The sequence below is a fragment of the Alligator sinensis genome, unplaced genomic scaffold, assembly GCF_000455745.1.
Source record: "Alligator sinensis unplaced genomic scaffold, ASM45574v1 scaffold79_1, whole genome shotgun sequence".
NCBI lineage: Eukaryota > Metazoa > Chordata > Crocodylia > Alligatoridae > Alligator > Alligator sinensis.
Window position 1 is genome coordinate 225929 of NW_005842706.1, and position 20450 is coordinate 246378.

At 45.7% G+C, this 20450-nt stretch overlaps 1 protein-coding gene across 3 annotated transcripts in view; it reads left to right on the forward strand.

Annotated features, from left to right (window-relative positions):
* Positions 1–10870: 10870 nt before the first annotated feature.
* LOC102387797 (olfactory receptor 5V1-like) overlaps positions 10871–20450 on the forward strand; it is a 13761-nt gene continuing 4181 nt past the window's right edge. The window contains exon 1 of one of the 3 annotated variants that reach the window (XM_006034090.1): positions 10871–10888. The gene's annotated coding sequence lies outside the window, so the exon portion shown is untranslated. Of the gene's footprint in view, positions 10889–13476; positions 13499–17545; positions 17570–20450 lie in introns of those variants that run through there. The other 2 variants (XM_006034089.1, XM_006034091.1) reach the window with 2 other exon arrangements.

Below are 20450 nucleotides of genomic sequence, written 5' to 3' on the forward strand. Positions count from 1 at the left end.
CATGTCATGAGTTTTTCCTGTCAGCAGCTAGAGGTGCAGGGCTACAGAACCCAGACTCCCCCTGCACCTATCTCCTTGACAGATGGCGTATGCCTGCAGTTTTGACCCCTCTGTGGCTTATCACATGCACATGACATGACTTTTTTTGCTTTCAAGACTTTGAGGTGCTGTTTCCCTGAAACCCCTGCATCTATCTCCTTGGAACTTGGCAGGCATCATGCCCTTAGAAGGAGCTACCATTCTGCTAGTTTCATCCAAATCAGGCCAGAAATGACAAAGTTATAGGGGGTTTCAAGCTTCCCCATTATAGTATCTGGGCAAAACATCAAAACAGCATTGAAACAGCAAAACTTGCGATGAAACAAAATGGAATAGTGGTTTTGAATCAAAATGAAATTTGAAATGAAGCACTGTTCAGTTGAAATGCAAGTTGAAATGGAACAGTGCCATTTCACACAGCCCTACTTGTTATCCCTTGGGGAGCTCTGAACAGCTGTTCTCCCAGGTCCTGATGTACCCCTCTTATGTAATTGTAGGCTGCCACCAAGTCCCCTCTGAGCCTTCTCTTCTCCAAACTGAAGAGCCCCTAGTCCCTCAGCCTCTCTTTGTATGACCTTTCCTCCAGGACTTGGATCATGTGTGGTTCTCCTCTGGACTCTCTCAAGCTTCTCCACATCCTTCCTGAAGTGGGGGGCCCAATACTGGATGCAGTCCTCCAGTTGTGGTCTCAACAGGACCAAGTAAAGTGGGAGGATGACTTCCCTGGTTTTGCTTGAGATGCATCAGTGAACGCATGCCAGAGTTTGGTTTGCTTTGCCAGACACAGGATCGCATTGGTGGCTCATATTCATCTTGTGGTCAATCAAGACCCCCAGGTCCCTTTTGGTCATGGTGCTAGCGAGCGCAGCACTGCCAAGCCTGTAAGTATGTTCAGGGTTCTTCGTACCAAGGTGCAGCACCTTACACTTCTCTACATTGAAGGCCATCAAGTTTTGGTCGGCCCACCTTGACAGCATATCCAAATAGGCCTATATCCCCAGCCTGTCCTGCAGTGTGACCGCCCTCCCACATAATTTGGTATCATCCATGAATTTGGCCAGTTCTCATCTGACTCCCAAATCCAGATCATTAATGAAGATGTTAAAGAGTACCAGCCCAAGTACCAACCCCAAGTTATGTGATGTGCTTCTATTACCCCATCAGGACACACAACTGCCTTCTCTGGAGGAAGCAGTCCTGTGGTCTCAGCATTCTCCAGTCAAACCCCACCCACCTCTCAAACTTGCACATGCAGAACAAGCCTGGAAATGTGGTATAAAAGCCACACTGGAGGGTCCCTCATGGCTGCTCCCAAGCACAATGGAGACAGAAATATTGAGAGCACCCTGGGGCACCCTGCAGCACATCCACTAATGCGGCTCTGAATTTGGCAGGTGAGCAAAAGCAGGAGGGGAGGGCATGCTCAACTGGCGTTCCCTAAGAGTACCATAAATATGAAACACACATCTCTTTTTAATATAGAGTTCTGGATCCACCAACAACACTGGAAAAATCGGGAGGTCCTCAGCAGATCCAGACTTCTTGATGCAGAGACAGAAATCTGGAAGTTGTAGGACTGCCAGCACAGAACCCAGCATTGTTAGGTCACTGCTGAGGTCATCTGAGCAATTGTCAGCACATGAGGCCTGGCCTGTCTTGGCAGTAGATCACAGGAGCCACAGCAAAGGGCCCAGGCATAGAGTGTCACCACACTTCAGGTGCAGGGAGGGTGCAGGGAGGGAAATCAGGAAGGAAAAGAAGAAAAACACGAAATTTTCCCTCCAAAATCCCACTACTCTTCTCCCTTCTCCTTTTTCCCAGGTGTTTTCTTCTTAGGGGTAAAAAGTCCAGGTATCTCCCCCGCCTCATAGAAGACATACAGGACTATGACAGTGGTTTCTTGACACAACCCCTTACACAAGTCATTTGCCCCTCAAAAACTGAGGGACTCCATACTGCTTAAGTGTGGGAGGAACTCAAAAACAAACAAACAAACAAAAAACAGGGAGAGGATGTCAGGTCTCTGTTGTGATGTCACCTGCCAGCACAGAGCCCCGCATTGTTAGGTCATCACTAAGGCTAGCTCAGCAACTGTCAGCACATGAGGCCTGGCCTGTCTTGGCAGTAGGTCGCTAGATCTGGAGCAAAGGGCCAGACTCTCACCACCATTGAGGCACATGACGAGAAGTCAGGGAGGAAAAGAGGAGAAACCCAGAGCAGTCCACAGCAGCAGATAAGTTTCTGTTCTGGAGAATATGGGTGTGGTCGGGTAGGGCCAGAGGCAAACCTAGAAGGAAAAATCCTCAAGTAATCCTATACACAGTAGAGGGGAGAGATTTCTCCCTTCCTCAACTGCATTAAGAGTGTGCTTCCATTTCCATGGATTCAGGAAGAGCTAAGAGCATCCTGCAGAGCCTTGACCAGTCACCCACAGACTTGCCCATTCTCTCTTGGGCTCAGGAAAGAGGCACTTTACCACTCAAAGAGACCTGGGCTCTTCCATCCCCACACAGCTGTCAGCTACAGCCCTGGGGAGTTCAGGGATAGTGTCAAGTCTGTTCAGGCCCACAAGAGTATTGGGAAAGAACAATTTCCTTCATGCTTGTAACAGCATCACAGCTGCCACTCGGTTACTAAGATGAGGTACCAGCTGCCGGAGATGAAGACACCTGGGAAAGGAAACACCGGGAACTGTATTTTGGGGATGAGGAGGAAGAGTTAGAGATCAAACAGCTGATAGAAGGGGGGAATTTCCCTCAAGAACAACGACAAGAACCCTTGTTTCAGAATCTATGGAAAACCCAGGAGGAAGAAGCCACGAGAGGAGCAGGACCCGCACCGAAACCCCCCCGGAACCCACGATATGAGGTAAGGAGGGGTCTGCTCTATAGAGTGGAAGATTTGGAAGAGGGAGGCGAGATAGCACAGGTCCTGGTACCCTGAAGATACTGGGAGGGCTTACTACGGGTCGCCCACACCTTGCCCATGGGGGCGCATCTGGGACGCGATAAGATGGAGACCCGTCTCAAACGTTGGGTCTTTTGGCCCGGAATTTTTAAAATTACCGAGAAGTTTTGTGCGGAGTGTCCTGAATGCCAGAGGACAGGGGGAGTAAGACCAGCCCGAGTGCCGCTGATCCCCATGCCCTTGATTGCCCAGCCATTTGATCGAATAGCCTTGGACATCGCGGGGCCTTTCCCACGCAGTAAGGTGGGATACCAATTTGTTTTAGTAATCATAGATTATGCCACAAGATTCCCGGAGGTGGTCCCTCTAAGGTTCGTGACGGCTCCAGCCATAGTAACAGCCTTACTACGATGGATAGCCTGGGTAGGAATTCCCCGTGAGATACTAACTGATCAAGGGAAAAACTTTATGTTGAAAATCCTAAAAGGGGTGTGCAAGGTCCTGAAAATAGATCAATTACACACCTCGGTATACCAACCCTAAACAGAGGGGCTAGTCGAACGGTTTAACCATACACTTAAGGGGATGCTTAAAGCCTGCATTCAGGGGGACGCCCGGGAGTTGGACGCACTTTTACCCCTGTTGGTATTTGCAATAAGGGAGGCTTAATAAGGGAGAATAATCAGAGATCATTGGCGGAGGTTACCACACCATTTATGGCCAGTGGTCCACTAGGAGATCAAGCAAATGAAGGAAAGAGGGATAATTGAAGAGTCCCAAAGCCCGTGGAGAAGCCCGATAGTAGTGGTACCCAAACCAGATGGATCTATCAGACTGTGTGTGGATTACCGAAGGCTAAATGAGGTAGCGAGATTTGATGCCTTCCCAATGCCCCAGGTGGATGATATGCTTGAGAAAATCGGTCAGGCATGGTTTATATCCACCTTGGACCTCACAAAGGGTTATTGGCAGATCCCAATGGTGGAAGGGGACAAAGAGAAGACAGCGTTTGGGACCCCATGGGGGCTATTTCAATTTAGGAGAATGCCATTCGGATTACATGGAGCAGCGGCATCCTTTCATGCATATTGGCTCTGCACCAAGAATATGCCACGGCTTACATCGACGATATTATTATATTCTCCCCCAGCTGGGAGACACACTGCAAACATCTTAGACAAGTACTGGACAGCCTACGTCAGGCTGGCCTGACAGCAAACACGCGAAAGTGTGCATTGGGGAAACACGAGACCCAATACCTGGGGTTCATGGTGGGCCAAGGAACTATAAAACCCGTAATGGAAAAAGTGGCGGCCATAAAATGACAACCCCTTCCTAGAACATTAAAACAGCTGAGATCATTTCTGGGATTTGCCAATTATTATCAACGATTCATCCTAGACTTTTCAGAGAAGGCAACCCCTTTAACCGAGTTGACAAAAGGACGATGCAATCCGATAGCCTGGAACCCAGGGGCTATACAAGCCTTTGACCAATTAAAAGAAGCCTTGGGCCAACATCCCGTCCTATATACCCCAGATTTTAGAAAAACCTTCTGCCTCCAAACCGATGCCTCGACAGTAGCACTGGGGGCGATATTATTCCAGAAAGATCAAGGAATAGAGAGGCCAGTAGCTTTTGCAAGCCGGAAACTAAAACCGGCGGAGACACGATAATCCACTATAGAAAGAGAATGCCTAGCGGTCTGCTGGGCCATAGAATTATTCCAATATTATTCATTAGGACGGAGGTTTGTGCTTATCACAGATCATGCCCCCCTGCAGTGGTTAAGAACAGTCAAATTAAGTAATGCTAGGCTTATGAGGTGGTTGTTGGCCTTACAGCCTTTCTTTTTTTCAGTGGAACACCGAGCAGGGAGAAGGAGCAGAAATGTAGACCTCCTATCACATCCAGGAGACGATCTGGAGGAAAAATACAGCAATACAAACGGGACACCAGAAAATCATACACCAAGCTCGGATCCCCAAACAGGAACAAGAGACAGGGAAGACGAAACGAACGGGATAACACAGAGGAAGAAATGACTCACTCAAGTCGATACGATGATTTCAATGACTTGGAAGAAAAAAGAGAGAGAATCTTCACGACAACGAATCCATGAAACAGGTGGACTACGTAACTGAAGGGGGAGATGTGTAACAGCATCGCAGCCGCGACTCGGTTACTAAGATGAGGTAGCAGCTGCCGGAGATGAAGACATCCGGGAAATGGGGAACGTAATACCCCAGGCAGCCAATGAGGACCTAGGAAAGAGAAATAAAGAGGGGAGGAAACTTCCCAAGGTTGCCTTCAGACATGCACTCATTGAGAGGAATGAGAAGGAACACCTACGGTGACCCTGACGGCCCTCCTGTTACAGTGCTCAACAAGTAAAAGGAAAAGGGGACAGGTTTAAAATCCCAAATCACCGCCAACTTGTCCTTGGAAGCAGTTACCGGGATGCCCCTTGAATTCCCTCATGCTCCATGGCCCCTGCAAACAGAAAAGCCTAGTGGGTAAGGGGCCAGCTCACGGGGCCAAAGCCCTGCCCAGTCCATTTGCCAGGAAAGCCGGCTGGCTTCTCACCAGGAACTAGTGGCTGTGTTGTGTTGCTGCAGCAGGCTTCACCCTCTGGCAGGTGCTCAATCTGCACCAACAAGTCAACTGTGAGTGGGGGAACAGGGTGTACCCCCTTTCGGAGGAAGGCAGCCAATCCTGGACACTCAGAGCAAGCGGCGGGGGAGTGGCCAGGCTGTGTACCACCACAGACATAGCCCACTGATGTCTAGGACACAGCAGGGGGGCAAAAGCTATCTCTTTGTCTCTAAGGGCACCTTGGCTTAATGCTATGGGGTTTTATATCCTTAATCTGAGGAAAGTATAGAGCCATGGTCTCCTACTTCCTGGCTGAGGAGTCTAACCATTTGGCCACCATTACCCATGGCCAAGTTTTTGAGAAAATAAAAGTACTCATTGGTGCATGTTAGGCAAAACTTGAGCATGCCTACTGCAATGGGCTGCTAAGGAGGTTTAGGCACATGGCCCTCTATATAGCTAATCCAAAATGTGCTCAGAGAGGTTGAGACAGTAGCCAAGATACTTAGTCCTTGAATAGACACAGTTCCAGGCATAAGCAGTAGAGGAATTCCAGCATCTTGTGGATCTTTTGGATCTTTGGCAATGATGGCCTTTCACACGCCAGAGAAGTCAGGGTTTTTTGTGGATTGCACTCCTACCCTTAGATGGCTAGATTTTGCTGAAGTCCAGTTTCACAGGCCTAAATGCTTTACACGTCCAATGTCATAGTTTCATACACATTTAATGTCAGAAAATGCCATTTTGATCATTTATCCTTTGGGCCACAAAGGCAAGGAAATTCACCTGGCATTTTTTGCATAACACCTAAAACTTTTTTTTTGAGCTATATATCTTTTATTCCTTCTTTTATTATGCTGTGCTTAGCTTGTTCTGATCAGACCTAAAGAAGAAATGTCTTGCATTTGAAAGTTTGTCTAACTACCCTGGGTAACCAGACTACCCTGCAGTGGCATTTATTAGTCTACTGTGACCTAATAGGGTCACATGTGTAGACAGTGACATTTTACTGTGGACCAATTAGTCTGCTCAGCAGTAAACATCTCACGTAGATGAGCCCAGTGATACAAGATCTACGTCATCCCAGTGTGAGTTCCTTCCCTTAATCTTTACTTTCACAGAAACAAATTTGACCCTTGTTTCTAATTGTGTTCTGCTCTTTCTCCTTGATGAAAAAGGTATCTGCTATCAGGAATCAATTTTTCATTTAGGTATTTATCCATACTCAAAATAATACTTTTCCTCAAAAGTACCTCTGTGAAGATGGATGGATGGATGCATGGATGGATGGATGGATGGATGACAGAAGATAAGGTCACACAAATAAGCCAATGTGAGCTACATTGAGACCCCAGGATAAGTGGAAGGTAGTTTACTTCTTAATGAAATCCTGGTAAATTGCCTTCCAGTTGCTGAAAAATTGCACTTTAAGAGTTACTGCAGAGCAGCTGATGCATCCCCACCCTAAATTAGCTGATGGTACTTTATTCATGTGTACGCACGCTGAGTCATGGGGTAGATTAAGTGAATTTCTCAGTGTGCAAGAAAAAAGCAATGGTTGGCCTAAACCAAACACATTTTGACATGTGGTGTAGTATCCTTCTCTTCTGGGCCATTTTTTCCCCTCTGGCATCTCTGGACCAATAATGGTGAATGGCAGGATGGGTACTGAAGAGGGGATAGATCACTCTAGATATATCTGGTTCAATGCTCTCCTTCTATAGCATCCACTTTCAGCACTGTTGGAGACAGAATAATGGGCTAGATGGACCATTCGTTTGACTCAGCCTGTCACTTCTTATGTTCTTAACAGTGTCTGAACAGATCTCAAAATTGGGGAAAACAGGCTGAAATTTCACAGGTAGAAATTCACAGGTGGTTGGATGACCAGATGACTTAGGCAACTTTGAAAATGCCATCAAAAGAATACCCACAATCTGTTATCAAATCATTACCATCAAAGTCTCTCTCAGTCGAAACAGAAATGTTCAAGCCTCTGCAATATTCAATTTTATTCTCACATACCTTGATATTTGTTTGACATTCAAAAACCCATGGAACAAATTGTTACATATTTTTGCAATTTTCAACAAAATGAAAATTGAAAAAAAATATTGAAGAATATTTCGTATAAAAACTGGGTAAAAGGTTTTTGACAAAATTGGAAAAATACTTTTGTGGCAATTCAAGCCCAAATCTCAGTTAAATAATTTAGTTCAATCTTCAGGGTAATGCCCAGGATCCAAAAGTGAAATTGCCATCCATTCCAAAAGAGCCCATATCTGTTAGGCCTGTGTGAATAGGGAACCATTCGATTTGGATTTGGCTGATTTGGATGCCAGAGATTCGATTTGGAGATCCAAATCATTTTTCCGATTTGATTCGGCCGAATCACTTCGGAAGATTCGGAGCTGATTCAGAGATTTGGCCATAGAGTATAAAGGGGAATCAATTAAATATCTATAGCTCTGTTTTCTTTTGGCTGATTCAAATGAACCTTACCAGAATGGTAGCCTCTGCTGAGAGCAGGATGTGTGCCAAGTGTCAAGGTGATAGGTGCATGGGTTTCTGGGAAACTGCACCCCAAATTCTTGAAAGCAAAACTCACCTCACGTGTGTATGTTAAGCCATGGTGGGGTCAAAACTGCAGGGATGCTAGACCCTGGTGAGGCCACAAAGCCTGCCAAGTTTCAAGGAGATGGGTGCAGCAGTTTGGGGGAAACTGCATCTCCCTCATTTTCTATGATTCTGAGATTCCCTGATAGCATCAGTAGATTTATCTCATTTTACAACTTCAGTCTTACTGTGAACTGTAGGAAAGAGTAGTCATTTTGATTAAGGAATACTGTGAATATCATTGAAAAGATCACCTATAATTAATAACTTTGTAACAGCTGAATTTTTTCAGATGCACATTCTACATTAGATTTCAGTAGCTGTTGACTCTAGAGAAGACTTGAAAGATAAGAAGACAAATATCCCTTAGCAAAAAGGATGAAAAGAATTAGAAGAAAAATATTTTGTAAGATGCCATTTCTGATTAGCTCAATTACACACTCTAAATTTGCATAACAGACTCTTTATTCTATTATTCTTATTACTCTAGAGGTTCTGCTTATATTCTCATGTGCATAATATTGTAAACACAGTAGCATTTAGATCTTTCTGAGAAATTGTTTAAATGGGGGGATAATTTTCCTCTAAAATCAAAAGTTAAAGTTTCAATAATAATATGGGATTTTTTCATTTTAAGTGGACAAACGGGTTGGCCATCCAACAAGAACATGCTACCTGGGGGAGGTCCAGTCCCAACAAGGCCTGGGTGGCACCAGCCCTCCTTTTTAACAATAGGGAGACATCTGATCATCTCTGGAGGGTGATACTAGTTCACCTCTGCGCTCCCATAGTCTGTACCATGCCCAGAATCCTTTTCACAGCTGCAGAAAGAAGAAGCTCCCAGGACCCCAGCCCCCATGCACTGCTTTGCTTCGAGGGTAAATGGCTCTCTCACAAGCAGCAGGGTCAGCTCCCTCTCAGTTGTACAAAGACACCCGTCTCTGTAGAGCATGCCACAAAAGGGTACCTGGGCACCTCCCTGCCGCAGCTCCTGCCACCCTGCCCACAGCACCACAGGGGCCAGGCTGATAGCTCTACTCCCAAATCAGGGCCTCAGCATTCAGCTAGGAATTAAATTACCTGCCCAGGATGCCAACAGACCTATGTGATTACCTGCACAGCAGCTGAGACAGAGTGCAGTCACTGCTGGATGCAGGGGAGTTGCAACCTCATGCAAGCCACTATAGCCCTGCTCTCCCTTTCACTTCTCAATGGCATGCTATGACCAAGAAACACCTCTTCCCCCAAACCTCATTATGAAGGGGTCTCTACACAGACTGTGGAGGGCTAGGAGAGTGGAATAGGATCAGTTTGAGTCATATGTGGTACTGTACTCCTCCACAGATAGCATGTAGCTCTACTGAGTATGCTCAGTGGCTATGCAGGTACTTTAAGCAGATGCAGTGTAGCTTCACTATGCATTCATAGCCATAAGTGTGACTCAGTAATGAGATAGAATGCATACTCAGATGCAAAGGTGTGCATGTAGCATTTACATGCCACCAACCAGCCTCTTGGTAAAATAGGATTCTACTGAAGTCTGGAAAAAAACACGTTTTGATCAAGTCTATGATGAGTAAAGGAGACCATTAGACCTGGCCAGCCCCGCCCGGCATGCCTATGCACAATGCAGGCCATCAAAGCTTGCCTCACAACCTTACTTGGGCAGCTGTAGTTCTCCATGGAAGGCAGCTGTGATCCTTTAAGCCTATGACTGGTGATCCATCTTTGATGCCCAGCTTTCCCCCATGATAGGGGCGGGCAATAATTTCAGCTGGAGGGATGCTTAATGAGTTTTGGTGAGCTGTCAAGGGATGCATGGGCAGTCCCACCCCTTGGCAGTTGCCCCACCCCCCAATAGCCATATTGGGACCAGAATTCCTGCCCCTAACCCCTTACCTTTGCCAACAGAAGTCCCTCCCCTTACCCTCCCCCCTCCAAATACTCCTTTTGTGAGGGGGGTTGCCATCTTAGAACCAGAAAAAACCCAAACCATACACTAAAAGTCAAACACCTACTGTAACATATTTTAACCTTATTACAAAAATATTTTTGTTGTGATTTGTGTTTGCGTAGTGTATATAGAGGTGATTGCACAAGCACCCTGAGCCCCACCCCACCCCCAGCCCCATGGAGGAATAAACCTCTCTGCCTGCCTGTCTCACTGATGTAGGGTTACAGCCTGAACCCCCCACTCTAGTTACAAACTCTGGCTGCAGGAGGCACCTGGTCTCCATGGTAACAGGGCTGCAAATTCCTGAGGGAGGGAGAAGAACTTGCCCGGCCTCTGTCCTGTGTCACCCTAAACTCTCACCTGATGGTGCTGACATTTTTTAAACTGACCAACCAGCGTCAGCCATGGTCTGAGAATACTGGTTTATGGTTGGTCCAAGGAATGAGGCCAGCAAGGTAATTTAAGGGCCCCTCCATCTTGGGAGGGGGAGAGGAGGCATCTTGAAACTCACTGACATACCGTGAACTGCCTGTCTCCAGGGGAAGCTCAATCAGCCTTTGGATGATACTTGTAGCAGGGCACTAAGGTGCCTGCTACTTAGAGAGCTGGGATAACTCCTCAGGTGCTGGTTGCTGAGGCAACTAGAGGGAACTAGTGACCCACACCTGCTTAGTCAGCTGACCATAAGGGGCAGGGTCTGGCTCGTATATAAATCACAGGCTGGAGGCCAGGAGGTGGTTCCCTGCTGGCAGACAAGGAGGAAGGAGTTCTGCCTGGGTGAGCAGAGGGAAGAGCCCTGAATGTATCAGCAGTCTGAGAGTGGTAAAGGATGGAGCACCCTAGGGGTGGCTGGATTAATGTTATAGCCAGATGGCTGGAGTTTGTGTTGTAGCCCAGGGACTTGTGTTTTGTTTGCTGTTTGTAACCAGCGGTTTGGGTGAGCCTAAGAGGGGATGGAGGAGGCCTCATAGGGGACCCGCAGCAGCTTGAGAACCCTAGCCCCAGAGAGGGGGCAGCGAGAGACAGAACAATGTCAGTTACATCTGTGAGGCTTGGGGCATGGTACAGGGGTGGTTGGAGCCACACATAGCCCATAAGCCTGGGGGTACACAGAACACCCAATACAGGAAAGGGATGAGTGATAACAGGAGTAACGTGGCCAAGAAGACAAAAAGCAGCCTCCCTATAAAATATGTATGACATCAAAGCCATGGTGGGCAAGAATTTGAGGGTGCCTGTTGGCAGCTTGGCATGGTAAAGGAGGTGGCAGGGGAGAGCATGGTGACCCTGACCACCCTCCTGCTATAATACTCATGAGAAACTTATCAGAATTGTAGGCAGTAACTTAGACCTAAGTGTTCTAGACTCATACTCAAAGGGCAGGGCCCACAAGCCTCATATACTGTTTTGTTCAAGACTTTTTTCTTTCATAGTTACTTTGCATTGTATTCCTTCCCTAGGCCCTCCCTCTCTGATTATTAAACCTATCTATCAGAGCAAGCCTTATTATACATGTTTGATTTCCTTGGCTCGGCTGATTAAAGGGAGGCTACTTTCTATGCTTCACGCTCATAGAAACACTCCATGATCCTAAGATCTACAGGGCCTGTGTATCCTGGGTGGCACTGGGCCCAGACAAAGTCCTGAGTCTGGGTGGAGGCAGCGGTACCCCAGGCTTGCAGGTATGCTCCATGAAGGAGGTTGACCAGAAATTGGTGGCCCTGGGGGGGCATCTGAAGCTGGATTTTTGGCGGGGCATAGTGAGGTGGGTGTCTCAGCACAGGAGCACCCCCTACTCGCCCATCACCCCCTCTTCCCCTCCCCCACACACCTGCTGCTGCTGGCAGCAGGGGACTGCACCATGTAGGGGAGTGTGTGGGGGAGTCCTCACAACTCCCACCCTCCCTCACAACCATGCCCTGCCCCACCAAGCTCCACATTTGTGTTGCCCCCCGGGCATGGGCTCTGTGCTACTCTCTGCACTTCCTCCTAGCTGCAGCTCCACCGCCTCCACTTCCCTACCTACTTCCCAGATTGAGCTGATTGCCTGGGAAGCCAAGCAGGTTCCCACGGGGGCAGCTGCAGCAGGGGCAGCAGCAGCCCCACCCAGAAGCTGCTGCTGGCTGGATCAGGTCCTTCCACTCACAAGGGTGGGAATGAGGTGCAGTAGGGTATGCTGGGGGGGGCGGTGTATGCATGGGTGCCTCGCTCCCACCCTCGTGAGAAGGAGGGCTGAGCATGGCAGAATTTGGTGGTGGGTGCCATGGGCTAGATGAAAGTGCCTGGAGGTCTGCATCCAACCCATAGGCCATGTTTTGCCTGCTTCTGCCCCATGACCTCTCCCCATGCCTCACAAATGTTATGCAAGACATAGGTGGCCATGAATGACAGGCAGGCTATATTTTGCAGTGTCTAGTTTTACCCCGAGGGCCCATCGTTACCATAAAGCAGCTACTGAAGCAATAATTGATGACTTCAGGCCAGATTCTATACCAGCTAATGAGTGGGTAAGGGAGCTAATGAGTGTTAGTGTGATCCTGTTGCACTCTGGTCAAGTCCCTTGATAAACCAGCCCTCCAAATATTGCATTCAGTCTTTCAGGGACTTGACCTAGGTTGAATTGGATTAGACCCTTCCTTTCAGTGATCCAAATGCTCTGTCTGGTTTCACCAGCCATGGAACAAGTGGGTAATCAGGGACACCAAAAATCAGAGGAGGTATGTTGATACCACTCATCTTGATGGAAGGTGCTCCCTGAGCAAATGCTCACCTTCTTCTTGTAGTGCAAAAGGCTATAGTTTTTCTATACCCCAGTATTACGTGCCTTCCCATACCATTTGACTGTGACATAGACATGCATGAACTTTTCTTGGTGGTCACTACAAAGAAGAAGCCTTTTTGTTAGTGTACTCAGATGGGGATAGCACAACATAGGGATATGTATCCTGTTGACAGCCCCCATGCAGTTAGGGAACCCCATGTCAAAGAAATGTTCCATGGTTTCTGTCAATCTTGATGTAACAACTCCTTCATGGCAATGTCCACTGTCTCCGCAGCCTTGATAACAGTTGATTTTTTTTAATTCTTTTTTTATGCCAGGGATGGAGCAACTACTGTTTGTCAGTTTTCAAATGGTAATAAGAGGCTGTTTCTCCAAAGTAAAAGGAGCCTGCATGGCGTTGATTTGCTTCCATAGTTTGGAGAAGAGATCCATACAGATCTCTGGGGATGTAGCCCTGGTTCACTATACCAAGAGAAGATCCATCAGTGTCTTCTGCCTGGAAACTGTTCAGCCGAAGAAAGCAGCCAGGAAGACCAGAGGATTCAATCTTTAACTTCCAGTGAGCACTGCAACAATTGCCCCAAGAGTGCCAGAATACCTCAACTGTAAGTCACACTAGGAAAGCACCTCAGCTGGTATCTAGTGGAAAGATGCTAAAGTAATCACAAACTTTTTGTGGTCTACTTGGGGCAAACTATTAGCCTCTGATCATATATTCTCCATAATTCAAGAGTAAGGTTACTCCAGTGTAAATTCCTCCAGAGTAGACCTGTTACCCTGAGGGGTCAGGTCAATGCTCAGGATCTCAATATTGCACTGTTAGACAGGAGGGTGTGGTATACAATTGCACATGCACACATAAAAATCAATTAAGCACACATACACTCACTAGGTGCATACACCCCTACTAGGCATACACACTCACACTAGCAGCTCAGGCACATACATGTTCAAAATAATTAGTCTAGGTTCATGCACACCTATCACCAGTTTAAGCCCATACACGCTACACGCACCAAACTTAGACAGAATCAGTTACCAGTTACCAACACCTGCACATCGAGTACACATACGTGGATTACTAATTCATATACCACACACACACACACACACACACACAATGATATCTATCTATATATCTATATATATAGTGTGTGTATTCACTAATTTACACACATAACACCCACATACACACAAGTGAGTTCCTAAGTTGCGTATTGTGATATGTATGTATGTATGTGCTTGATGTACTTGGGATACCTGGGGAAAGGTTAAGGTAAGAAAGTAGAAGAGTAGGGAGTGAAAGTTACCAGGACCGGGATTAGAACTGGTAGACTAGAGGGGCCTGGGCTGAAGAACTGAGGCTTAGGGGTAACTTTAGGTTAATTGATCTTAATTGACTAAAAGGCAAGGCCCAAAGCCTGCCAGAGAAGCATGCTGGCACAGAGTCTGGGACTGCAGCCAGAGCTACGGGGGAGCTTAAAAGGTAGGTGGGGAGAGGGGAAAATGGGACTAAGGGAAAGTGTGAGTGTTAAAGAGGGGCTCTGGGTGTGGGGAGCCAGAGGATGGCTCCGGGGCAGCTAGAGAAGTTGCAGGGAGCAGCAGTAGGTGCTGGAAGCCAGAGAAAGCTGCAGGACAGCTAAGAGGAGCTGAGAAGCTGCGGGGGGAGGATTACAGAAGGTGCAGGGGGAAGCCAGAAAACAAAGAGGGACAGTAGAAAATTGCAGGAAAAGCAGCAGGCAGCAGGGACAGCAGGAAAGCAAGGAGAGGCTGAGAGGTGGCAGAAAAGGGGAGATGGAACTGGGAGGAGATCAGGAAAGTAGCAGAGAGGGTGGGGACTGGAGCTGAGAGAGAGAGCAAATGAGGCTGGAATTTAAGATAGGGAAGGAACTGGGATTCAGTAAAACATGACCCAGCTCGGGGTTGCAAATGACAGTAGTTTTATTGAACAGGGGAGATGGTGACACAATGCCAAATTGGTTCCCTTGCGCGCGCACACATATCACACACACACACACACACACACACACACACACAATGGCAGCAGGGGTTAGTTAGGTGTTGTCCAGAGGGGGTTGCCGGCAGGGCCTCTGGGGTGGATAGGTGACGTGAAATTGGTCTGGTCTGGATGGAAATGGCGTTCCCACTGGGTCTGTCTTCACTGCCCCTTTTTATAGGGGCAGACTGTGTGTGACCCTAGTGACAGGAGGCATGCCCAGGCAAGGGTCAGCCCCTGGCATACTGAGCATGTGTGCTCCATGCAGGGATGTGCAGTTTCAGGTGTCTGTAATAGTGACAGTTGCTGGTTCTGCAGGGTCTTTTGTTTTTCAAAGGCTGGTCTTGTCTCTGTTCCTGGGTGAGGTCCATGGGTCCTGGGTGAATCAATGCAAGGTGATGGCCCAGTCATTACAGGCCATTCAATAGAGGCCTGCTACCATTGTATTTCAATCATTCCCAATCACTCTTATTCATCGGGGAACCAATTTACATGTGAGGGGTACAATGAATCATATTGTTGAGACATGGAATGCCCAGGCATAGGACACAAGATGGAGGCTTGACATATAAAATGTCAACTTGACATGACTTAGGCCTGTGTTTGTAAGTTAACCAAAAACATACAATATCCATATGAAACAATAAAAATCAATACAAAAATTATAATAATAAAATATGCAACAGTAAAAATTAATACAAACCTAGTAATTATATGATATAAAACAGTGGATATCCAAAAACTTACTACCAAAATAAAAATGTTTAAAGCTTATCTGAGCTCACTTATACTTATCTATAGGGAATAGACAGGGAGAGAGAAGTCAGAAATGGTTGGGGAAGGGGAGGGAATGCATTTAAAAAGAAAAGAAAAAAAGAAAAACTGGGGGTTTTGCTACAGACCTATCATGTCTGCACCAAATATGAAGATCTGAATTTTATCATCAGCATTTCTTGTTTTATGTCCTACATTTCCAGATGTAGGCTGGCATTTTCAAAGTGACCTAACAGAGTTAATTCCAAATCCTACCGTCTTGGAAGCCTTATTCCTATTAACCTCCTTGTCTTCTCTCTTATAGAATATAGACTGGACTTTTCAACCCAGTAAGTGTTAAATTTCAACATAAAATTCTAAAGTAGCAAGGAAAGGCATCCAAGTACTATGATCCATCCCTGATACTGTTCTGCAGGCTACAAATAAACCCTGTTAGAGTCAATTACTCAAATTGTGCCTGTTCCAGTGGCTGTTGAAGTCTATGAGAGTGCTTTTCCCTCCTTATTTTCCACTGTTTCAGTTGTCATTGCATCAGTTCCATGGGAAAAGGGAAACATAGCCACCCTTGGACAACTGACTTCTCTCAGGGCTATGAGAGAGGGCTCAGAGTTAAGAAGAAGAAAAAATAGGAACATCTCTCATTCAGCATGAAAGTGAGTGAAGAATTCAAAAAGAAGGACAGAGTTAGAAAGACCATTGCTTAACCATGTGTGAAAGCTGGCCCATGACACCAAACGGAGTCATGCAAAGTAAAAAATTACCACAATTCATTATTGTGGCACATCCAAGTTTTGTTCTTGGAACTTTTTTTCATGATAATTGTATTCATGGGTTTATACGACATGGTTTTCTGCCTTGGCAAGATTTAGCGAGCCAGTTTCCTTCTATCCAAGTGTTCCTATATTCCTAATAAAGAGTGGCATTACTTCTCAGTGCACACGCTACAAAGCAACTTTGCAGGGATCAGGGTGACACTATTTCTCTCATTTTAATATAGCTGAGTCCTCAATTCTTTCCATACATGAAAGGTAAGAATGACTATCCTTTCTTTTGAGAGGCCTTGATCTCCCAGTAATCAGCTTCTTTTCTTCTGCTAATTCTGTCTCTGCTACCACTGTAATTTCTCTCAACTTCTCCTACAACTTTTTTCTATTATTATTTTGTACTTGACTTGTTCTGGTCAGACCTCTGAAGAATGCTTTGCATTCAAAAGCTTCTCCAATTGTATCCCAACTATACAGTTGTACAGTTGGTCCAATAAAAGATATCACCCTAAGAAATCCTGGCCTCACACCATTTCTCTCTGCAGCTTTATTGAAACATTAAGTAACTTGTTAGCTTCAAGATCCCACTGACTAAACATATTCATCAATGTACATGTAAATCATAAGTCTAAAAATGTTGACAACCACTGGAATGCATGCACCGCCCCCCCCCCCACATTGTTTTTTCCTCCTCATATGTTCATGACGATCATTGTGTCTCTCTCTGTTTGAGAGAGACCCTGAAACCCTTTGTGAAACTGGCTGGCTTCTGTCCTTGTTATTGGAAAGATAACAAAGAAATAATATTGTTATTAAGGGAACATGGGTTGCTTAGCAACATTGCAACAGAAGTTCTTTGGGGATAATTCTCTCCTGGTCACCAAAAACATATATATAAGCAAGTGAATACATGGCAGTCTGGGAACTGCGCTGAGATACCTGCATGGAAATAAATGCCACTAAATCAAGTAGGAATTTGGTTGGGAACATTAAAAAATGCATTCATTGTTTCCTAAATCTGCAGAATATCAGCATTTGCACTAGCACTGCTGGGGAGAATTATTTAATCATGTGTCTTAAAGATGATCAGAACCTAGTGGCCAGAATCTCAGCTGGGATAAATGAGAGCAGTAACTGCTGAAGTGAGTGGAATTGCAGCAATTTACAACAGACTCCAGCGGAGCTATGGCCACTTTACACCAGCTGGGAGTCTGTCTCTATCTGGTTCCTGTGTATGATTCACTTGGGTGTAGTGTATATCTTCTCCCTCTTGGTCTGTGTCTTTACTGCATATTCTTGTGGGGGGAGGGTGATTAACATGGCATTTATCTAGTAGGAATATGAATGGAGTTTTAGTTCTGTGTGGCAAAATGATGCTTGTAGTAGTATGGTTTATTGCTGTTGTGTTTCTGCTCGCATATACAATTCTGTTTGCATCACTATGTATGCAGCTGCGTTTTTAGAGTCATATTTTCTGTACATTATTTTATTTGCATGTACCAGTGACTTTCATCTAGGGTAGCACAGCACCCCGGGGTGATCTGAGATCCTTTTAAAAATGCCATACAATATTAGCATTATTAGGTATACAAATCCCTACACAAGATAAAGCCAAAGATTTCAACTAGGAACCTGTAGTGTCAAAAACATTTTGAACTTCTATGATGTCTTTGTGAGTATTTTGGAACAGAAGAATTGCTACATTGTTTTTCTGTAGCCAGAAAATGAATGAAAGTTAACAGCTGGTATTTTCTTATGGGTGCCTTCAGAGTGTAACAAGGTTTTAATCTAGAAACACTGAAAAACCACTGGTATATCAGGGGCTGAAAATAATTTGCAGTAAAAATCTCTCTCTCTCTCTCTCTCTCTCTCTCTTTAACTGGTTTAGGATCAGGTTATTTTTTCCCCAAAGAAACTGAAGCTTCATAGACATTTGCCAATATTTTTCTGGGCTCCTCACCTTCCAATCCTCCACAAGATTATTAGGACATATGTTTAAGGGGAGTGGAGGTGTGTGGTATGAGTGTTTTTCTCTGCCATGTTTGCATGGGACAGTGCTGTTGTGTTCATGGATGGGTAGGTATGTAGATATTGGGAGAATTGGTAGATATTGGGAGAAAGGAGGCATGTGTGATTTATAGGATATGAGAAGACTGGGGGGATCGTCTCCTTCAATGTATTTGCATTGCTAATACAGGAAATTAGAAGTGGATTTTTTTGAAAAATGCTGGCTTGTTGAGGCCACAAGGAATTACCTGGGACACACTGAGCTCATTTATACTTTGTTAAATCCAAGTAAAAAAAAAAATTTGCCTCGGTTTCTGGTGAGCGCATCTTGAAGCTGGGAATTTTGCCTCAAGCACAATATGCTCTGTGGATATGCTCTGAGAGAGCAGATCCCAAGGGTTCCCTTCAGTTGCACTGTAAAATTTTCACCACTGTTGTCAGCAGTAAAACCTCCAACTGCCAAGTCTAAATGACTTCCGACTTTCTGGAAAATTTGTTTGGGGCCAATTTCTATCAAAACCAGAATTTTAAAAGAGAAAAACAGAGTGTTTTAGGTAAGCTGAAAACTTTGCTTCATGTCAGCAGCTGTTATTTCTGTGTTTTGTATTCAGCAATGAACATGGGGCATGAGTGACTCAGGCGGGGTTTCAATGAAGAGCTGGATTTGAATAGGATGGTACAGACAAGAGTTGACATGGAAAATGCAGGGAGATAGCTCATTGACTTTGTGGGGCTTAAACAGGGCTGTACAGAGAGAGTATTCAGAGACAGGATTCCTTTTGTACTGGAAAGCCTGAACATAAGAAATGTTCTAATCTAAATGAACTCTCTGCATATAATACTCTTTACAACATCCTCTCTGGCCAATGATATTTTTAATGCAGGATCCCAAAACTATTGTTTAAAAATAAGCTAGTACACATAAACTCTCTACTTCATGGAAAAAGTGGTTCCTCTCTAGTTCCTGGAAAAGTGGTTAGAAATAATAATACATTGTTCAGCACATGAATGAACATGACTTCCTGGGGATGAAACAACATGGCTTTGTCAAAGTGAAATCATACCTCACCAACTTACTAGTTCTTTAAGGGTGTCAATAAGCAGATGGATTGGGGAGATCCAGTTGACATATTATAGCTGGACTTGCAAAAAAGCCTTTGACAAGATCTCCCATCAGAGGCTTGTAAAGTTAGAGAGGTGATAGTCATGGAGTAGAAATTGGATTAGGAGATAGAAAACAAGGAATGAGTATAAATGGTCAGTTTTCAGGATGGAAAGAAGTAAATAGGGGATCTTAGGGATCTTTGTTAGGACCAGTGCTGTTTGATGATTGGGGACAAGTCTCTCACTGGGGTTGTAGAGAGGCAGCAGCAAGGCGCCAGACTTCCATGCGTAGACCCTGAGATGGTGCAGAGTCACTTGGAAGAACTGGATGCCTTTAAGTCGGCAGGCCCGGATGAGCTCCATCCGAGGGTGATGAAGGCACTGGCCGACGTCATTGCAGAGCCACTGGCGGGAATATTTGAACGCTCGTGGTGCACAGGCCAAACCCCGGAGGACTGGAAAAGGGCCAACGTGGTCCCCATTTTCAAGAAGGGGAGGAAGGAGGACCCGGGCAACTATATGACAGTCAGTCTCACGTCCATCCTTGGCAAAGTCTTTGAAAAAATTATCAAGGCTCACATTTGCGAGAGCCCAGCAGGACAAATTATGCTGAGGGGAAACCAGCACGGGTTCGTGGCAGGCAGTTTGTGCCTGACCAATCTAGTCTCTTTTTATGACCAGGTTATGAAACGCCTGGACACAGGAGGAGGGGTGGGTGTCGTATACTTAGACTTCAGGAAGGCCTTCGATACGGTATCCCACCCCATACTGGTGAACAAGTTAAGAGGCTGTGACTTGGATGACTACACAGTCCGGTGGGTGGCGAATTGGCTGGAGGGTCACACCCAGAGAGTGGTGGTGGATGGGTCGGTATCGACCTGGAAGGGTGTGGGCAGTGAGGTCCCGCAGGGC